The sequence below is a fragment of the Poecile atricapillus genome, chromosome 7 (assembly GCF_030490865.1).
Source record: "Poecile atricapillus isolate bPoeAtr1 chromosome 7, bPoeAtr1.hap1, whole genome shotgun sequence".
Taxonomy (NCBI): domain Eukaryota; kingdom Metazoa; phylum Chordata; class Aves; order Passeriformes; family Paridae; genus Poecile; species Poecile atricapillus.
Genome location: NC_081255.1, coordinates 18,562,319 through 18,570,344, shown reverse-complemented (window position 1 = coordinate 18,570,344; position 8,026 = coordinate 18,562,319).

Sequence of the window (8,026 nt, the reverse complement as noted above, 5' to 3'; positions counted from 1 at the left end):
GAACCAAGGCTTAGAAATGTCTCTCCCCCAAGTCATGGCTGATTTTATTTTTTTTTTTTTTTTTAAATAATAACTTTAATTACGGGATTTTCTTTCTCATCTCTTCCTGCTCGACTACATCTTGTTATGGAGCTACACACGCATGTACGTAGCATCTCCCAAGTATCATACAACTTAGCGTTCTGTTGGGAAAAACTGGGCTAACTGGTTGCCTTTCTTGGGCTTTGGCTTTTCTGGAGTGAATAAAGTGTCAAAATCGTAAAAAAAAAATATCTCTTGCCTAAGTTAACCACTTCTAGGGGAAAGAATGAGGTTTTACAGATTTCTTAAGGTATTTTATAAACTCACAGAATCTGCGTTTTTAAGGTTCCCCTGCACAATCAGGACAGAGGCTTGCTCAATTTGTAAATGAAAATGCTCCCTTTAATCAACCCCTCATCACCACCAAATTTGTTTATTCAGTTAGAAATATGTATATATATTTGAAATGTCTTTGCAGCCTACTTTTACTGCTCTTATAAATCTTTACAAAACTGGTTTGCCTTAATATCAACACCATTGTACTGGTCATTTACATCATTGTACTTCATTGTTTAGGAGAAAGACCATACAACTCCACTTAATTTTTTATGCTAAGTCCAATTGTGATTCTGCAGAGTTGAAAGAACCCACAAATCAGATTTGACAAGGGCCTGGCATGACATTGTGTCAAATACATTTTTTGTTCAAAAATGTTCACTAATAGAGAAAAATATTTTTGAAAGAACCATACAAGCCAGTGAGAAAATACTTTCTATAGCAAGTTTTCAGTGTTTCCTTTTAATGTGGATACTAGAAAGATCTCTGATGAGTCAGAAAGGATCACAAAGATAAGGATTATGGGCAGAATGCAGATATGAAATGGGATAGATACATCATTTGCATATCATTACCATATGTATTGTGTTATGTATATAATCACTGTGTGTGTTCATAGAAAATTAAAGACTAAGAGTTCATTGAAGAGAACCAATTTCATAGAACAAACTAGAACACTCTACTCAGATGTAGAAATACTCTGACAAGACCAGAACAAAAGAGCAAAATTAAGAAACAAATCCCAGCAATTATTTTAGATCCTAAACAAGACACTCAAAGAATTTAACACTTTTTCTATTTTTTGGTAATGCTTCTTGAGAATTCCCCTGGTCTCAAAATCCTGGTCTCTGGCAGAGAGGATACTGCAAGCATGCACTGGAGGGCAGCAGATCCCAACCTCTGCTGTGTCATGACGAGCTTCAAAAACGGGAAAAAAAGAAACTTTAGCCTACCATTGGCCTTTTGTTCCACTGATACACGTGTTTTTCAGAGGCCTGTAGTGGGTTAATCCATTAACTGTGATATTTCCCAGGCTTCTGCGTCATCCTGTCTAATCTAGGCCCACGATACAGACAGCTGAAAGGATGTTGGTAAGATTCTCCTGATTCATCCTCAGATGATGAAACATTGTTTGAGTTCTTACCCTAAGTGATGCTCAGTGTTTACCACATCAGCTGAGATAGTCAAGAATAGAGGCGGTTTTGAATCTTTTCTGCTTCAGCTGGCACTGACATTTCCTCTCTTGCAAGACTGTGACTCCTGTAGGTGAAATAGAATCTTTAGAGCATTTCAGTTTCATTTGAAGTTTAACTAAGGTGGCAAAGACAGTAGTGTCTGTTCTTTTAGTTACAATTCTGTAGCCTCTGGTGCAACACTTTTGCTTTAAATTTCAACTGAAGTAATATGAAAAACATATAAGAAGTCCAGCTTCTGCAACAATCAAACTCTGGTGTAGTAGTGGACAACTTAAAATTGTAGTTGCTACCTATGTGTAATAGAAATTTTTAAAATTCTTACCCCCTAAAAATGACATTTTTTTTTTAATGTAATGGTACTTCGTGCTTTAAGCAGGAAATCCTCACTTTGCATATCAGTCAGATGGTCTTGAAGGAGGCCTGTCTCATCAGTGTTAGAGAAATAGTAAGTAGTCCAGCCTTCCTACACTTGAAGGAAGTGAAGCAGCGTGAAGGTCCAAAACTCCTCTTTCAAAGATCACTAACTTAAAAGAATTTTACCAGTTCTGGCACAGCAGGGTAAACAGGAACATGGAGCCTAATGATTAAATACATTATCTGATGAATGCAGCATTAAACAGTTTTAATAAAAATAAATCAGTCCTGAAACCCAGGGCTTAGCTAAAGTAATACATTTAGGTGTAGTGAGGCATTTACTTTTTTAGATTTATCTTTCATACATAAAAATAATATTTATTTCTATATTTTAAAATTAACTGTGCTGTCACCCATATTTAGCTTTTCTGTCCTTTTTTAAGCACCCCAAGTATCTTGTACTGAGGTACAGTTTAGAAGCATCTTGATAATTTTGTGAGTGCTTAATTATGCCTCCTCAATTTTTAATAAAAGTCTACTATGGCAGCTTAACATATTCTCATTCATTAGAACTAAGAATTAGTGCATTTTTAGTGTAATTTCCTTTCATAATATCCAGCTCTATCTTTTTAGTTTTCTTTTAGTAAGAAAGGAGGTCAGGAGTTTCTACACTTCAGAACTGATTAGTGAGGCAGTTCCATTGAAGAGAACAAAATTACTTGGCAGAATTTGGGTGCCCAAGCACACTATTAACAGTCCATAAAAAAATCAGATGACTTCAGCTGTGTTTTGTCTGTCAGAGTTTTCTACCCTAGCTGCAGTAGACAAGACTCTAATAAACCTGTATCTTGGTCAAATCAAAGTAGAGAAGAAAACCATAAAATTTGAATCAGCTTTCCCTTGGCATATAGCCAATACTTTCCAAAGTGGTATTATACAAGTCATAAAAATAAAACCTTTTATGTGGCAGATCCAAAAGGAAGGTATGTGTTGTAATTTCCTTTTTGTATGAATTTAAGGCCCTAAAGATTTTTCTCATGAACACAAAAAAACATTTAATTACTGTTGGGACATACAAGTCTTTGTCACAGACTTGTTTACTAACAAGAAATGGACAAAAGCCTATTTTTCTCATTACAAAATCAACTGGACAGCAGATGAGAGAATCCTTTGCTCACAATTCCTCTTCCTAATATCTTCCTCTATTCACTTGCTCCCTCATAATTGCACAGCTATGCTTTTCAAGTCCTGCTTTTCAAGCAAAAGCACAGGAAGGCATGCTGGTGTCTGCAGCAGCTCAGTGTCCCCCTCTCAGCCATGGACAATTTGGAGTCTAACGGGAGGGACCATCCTTACCCCCAGCTCACAGCCCTGCTACCACTTCACAGTCTGCCATGTTGAGGCTGTAAGCCCTGCTAAAGAAAGAACATGAATATTGTCTTTTGCGAATCCTTATTGAAGAGATGTTCTGAGGAATTAGTGTGCCATCTTGAAAAGAATGAATGATAATACAGATGAAGAAGTACAGCCCAAGTATCTCTCAAGCCCAGATTTATTCCTAAAGGCTGAGTCCTGCCAGCATCTGGATTGGAGAAGAGGATGTGACTCTCTGCTTCCACACTGTGTGACTAATGCTGGATTGCATAAGGGAGGTCTAGGAAGCTGTAAATGCTTCAGTAAAAATTTCCCGTATTACTCAGGGTATAGAGTATTAAACAAATGCATAGAACTTTTCAGTCACTTGGGGTGAGCTGTATGACTCGTGTCTGACTACATTGTTTTGTGATTAAACATTCCAAATATGTGCCAAGGAACTCCCCATAGCAAGTTGGGCTGTAAGCATTTATTTTGATTCTCATTAAAAAATAATGAGTTTTTCTTTTCTTTCCTGGTAGGCTACACTGTTACAATTTGCTTATCAGATAGTTACTGTATAATCTTGGCACTGTTTTAAAAAAGGCATCATGGACAATTAATGTGATTCTGGAATTCAGATTATACTTGCTTTATTGCCTCTAAAGATCTAATCTTAGAAGGTGCTGAGAGGACTCCAATTTTAAATAACCTCATACATTTTTAATGAATGTATGAGAAAGAAAATTGAATGCAACTGCAGAGTGAAGCGGGTGTTGGAAAGCTCTAGCATATCTTAGCAGTATCCACAAACAATTAATTTATTTGAATATTTTTCATTCCACCAATGCTGATCTTATATTGTGTCTATGTATCTTTGACTTCTTCCTAAAATTAAATATTTTTTATGTTGTGAGGATTTGTGGACAAAATTAGCTTTTTTCACCCTGTAGAATCATGCCATTAATAATAATGAAAGAGGGTATGACAATGGAAGTATGTTCTGACAAATTCCAGAGGTACCTTCCTTGTATTTGAATTGAGGTAAAGATACTTTGCTTCTTGTCTTATTTTTCCCATACTCTCTAGAAGACATAAAGTTTCTGTTGAGATGTAGCAGAGACATTTTTTTTCTTATGGGTTCCTCAAGTTATCAGGAAGTGATTCTGTGATATTTTTTCTGGCTTCAAACAGTAAATATCTGATGTGTACACTCTCTGGAGGATATTGGGAATAATTTTTTCAGATAAATCACTGACCATTCAGAAAGAAGACTGAAGAGAATGGGGGGAAGATCCAGATTGAATGTGCGCTGAAAGACGAATAACTTGCCTTTGGTCTTTTGATCTAACAGCTTCCCCGAGGATCCGAGACTGCAAGGTGAGGAGCAGATACCGGTTTTCCTAAGGGCAAGTTAAATGGGAAAGAGCCTGCATTGGTTGGTTGTTGCCCAAATTGAGTGTTTCAAAATGATGCAAAGTGAAACTTTGTAACCAAAAGTGTTTAACTGATCCGCTTAGTTTGGGTAACCCCAAAGTGGGGAGCAACACCACACCCGAACCAGGCTGCAGATCTGAGACAGCAGCAACTTCTGATTAAAAATTAGCTGGGGACTATGAGTAGCAACAAGAGAAAACTTGAAGGGACTCCTCAGACATGCAGCCCTCTTGGGCTGTCCCAGTTGAAAACAGGGCTGCATGTCTGAGGCCTAACAAGTAAAGGAACAGTGATGACATGAAAAAACACAGGCAGGAGTTCCCTACTGGAGGATTTCTGATTTCTAGCAAGCATACAATTGGCCCCAGACAAGTGCTGAATTCAAGAAATTCAAGACTTTGAAAGAGTGCTGAGCAAACTGAAGCAGGCATTAATGAAATATTTACTAGATATAAATTTCTCACCACTGTGCAAGGTGAATGAAATGTAAAAAATAAGACAGTGTAAATGAAAGAGGCCTAGGACAGTTGAGAGAAACCAGGATCTGCATAAGAATATACTAAAGTGTATTTCTGCAGAAAATTATGTGTTGTAGTGTTTCAAATGCTATATTCCTAATTGCCTTTTTTATGACTTGTACTTGCAATACTAGAACTGCGCAGTGGAGTCAAAGCATTTGTGAGCAATAGGAGTGAATGGTTTTTGAATCCCAAAGCACCAATATTTTTTTTATTATTATGTGTTAGTAGCATTCTAGCAGACACAGCAATTATTAGTAATGCAGTATTAAGTGTCAAATGTGAGCTGATAATGCCTGTAGGGCTACTAGAGCAAACATATTTATTTTGTGTAGAAAAGTCTTGGAAGACAAATACTCATCTTATGCTGTCAACTTGGAGTCCACCTCAGAAGTTCCTTGGAAAGTCTCAGACAGAGACTTTACAATTAATCAACAAGATGCAAGGATCACCAGGAGGCAAGAATGAAATACCATTGACATGACAAAGAGAATCCCATTCTTCAGCATTAAAAAACAAGGAACGGGTTGGAAAAAAACCCGCTTAGGAAAACATTGCTTGCACCATCTTATGCTGTTGAGTTTGCTTTTTATTTCCTTTCCCCTAATCCTGACATTCTGGTTTCTTTTTTCAAGCCCTATATTTCCTCTCCAAACTCTTTGGAGACATTTTTTTTTTCATGTGAAATACTTCTCATATTGTATTTTCTAACTACATCTTCTGTGTGCTTAACACAGGCTTTGTTTTGAACACAGCCCAAGAACCACCTAGCCATTTCCTGTTTTATAATGATGGCTTATTCCAATTAACCTCAGTATGGCTTTCAGCACTCTTACCTGTTTTACCTTTCAACACTGAGTACCACCTTGATCCCATCTCTTGACATTTCTTCTGTGGAACAGAAAAAGTTTCTGTCTCTCTGTCTGTCTTTTCAAAGTAAATTTCCCTAACGGGGAATTTTGTTTTAGAATTATATCTGTATTTTCTACTCCTTCTATCTTCAGCTTATTCATCTTCTTCCTATGTTTTGAAGTCCACTAAAAGCCTTCATTCAGCAGAGTATGTGAACAGAATCTTTGTTCAGTAAAATGCTTAATTGTGTTTTTCAGTGGTGTTCTTACAAATGAGTGAGCAGCACATGTAGTACTGCACTGGGATCAGTCCCTGTCCTTGTGGAGGGCAAGAATTAAGCACAGTTTTACTCATGTATCTCTGCAGTTCTCTCTCCCCTTCCTTCTAACACTCACCCCCAGCTGAGGACAATATTCCAAACACTGAATGACTTGAAGGCAAGGCAGTTGTATCTGAATATAGCTTCCATCAACCCCCCTCTAAAATGTCATACTCTGAAAGCAGTTTGGAACAGATGGCCAGGTAGGAAGTGTGGCACTCAATTAAAATTCACTGTAGCACCATCTAAGTTTTCATAGAGTCACAAGAGGAGCAGGCAATTCTTCTTAACTGTTTGGTTTGGTTTGATTTGGTTTTTTGGTGGGATTTTTGGGCTGGTTTTTTTCCTTTTTCTTTTTTTTTTTTTTTTTTTTTTTTTCTTTTTTTCTGCAGGGCCCTACATACTTATACACTTTAAAGGAAGAAATGCTGATGATTTGGGTAAAAGGTGTTTTTAAATGTTCTTCTAATTTCATCTAGCACAAAGCTGTCAGGGTTTTGGATGGAATATGAAATGTCAGACCCCGAGACTCCCAGTTTTTACATTATCTATGGCTCTGAGATACTTCTGTCTTCAAAAGAAAGTATATTGATATTTCTGTCCAGTTGATACTGGATGAAATGTTTATGATTGTCCTATTCATCTGATGAATTATTTTGAGATTTGCTAGTTTTGTGCTGTCCCGTGCAGTCTGGGAGGAGCAGAAGTCCCTCCAGCAGGCAGAGCTGTGACCGCCCACAGATCCGGCAGAGGGAAGTGTTGTTCTAAAATACCCACCCCTGCAGGAGAGCCCTTGTTGGTCACTGCGAGCCACGTTATTGCACCAGGAATCAATGATCTGGAGCGTATGGAACACGTGATTTATAAACTGTCAGTAGAAAATGCCAGAAAGAGCAAATGAGATCATAATCAGGATGTGCCAGGGAATTGTATTAAATGGTATGAATAACTATGAAGTTTACATGTTGTTTTCTTTTCCTAGGAAGGAGAATAAATAGTAGTATGGAGTTTTTGGAGTTAAAGAGTTGTGATCCGCTTGTTCATGCTTCACCTAAATATGCAGCTGTAGCCTTTCATATCAAAAGGCAGGATCTTGAGAATCAGTCAGAAAGGCATTTGGTGATCACAAGGCAAGTTGTCATAGGGTGCTTTATTTACAGAACTGGCTTAGTTTAAGATACTGCTGCCAGCACGATCACCCATCAAGATGCTGCTGCTCCTGCAACTCCAAGCATTGCTGGAGGGTTAAAAGACAAGAGTAATATCATCTCTGTAATATTAAAAAGGAATTTTCAATAGAAAATATTTCAAAGTGAAATTTTAACTGTATTACCCTTTTAAATATACAGCATTTTACTACGTGACTTTCTTACCACATGAGATTTCCCAGAATTGTACAAGTGAAGGGATTGAAGCAGATGACCCAATGGTCACACTGAGCATAACATTTGAAATAATTATTTTATATATATATATATATATATATATATATATATATATATATATATATTCAAAGTTGTGTTTGTGACATCTAAATAGCAAGCTAAAAAAGATCAGGGGATGGCACAATGTGTGAAAGGAAGCTCAACTTTCACGGTATTGTCAAGCTGTTGTTTTTCAATATCTTATAAATGGCTGTC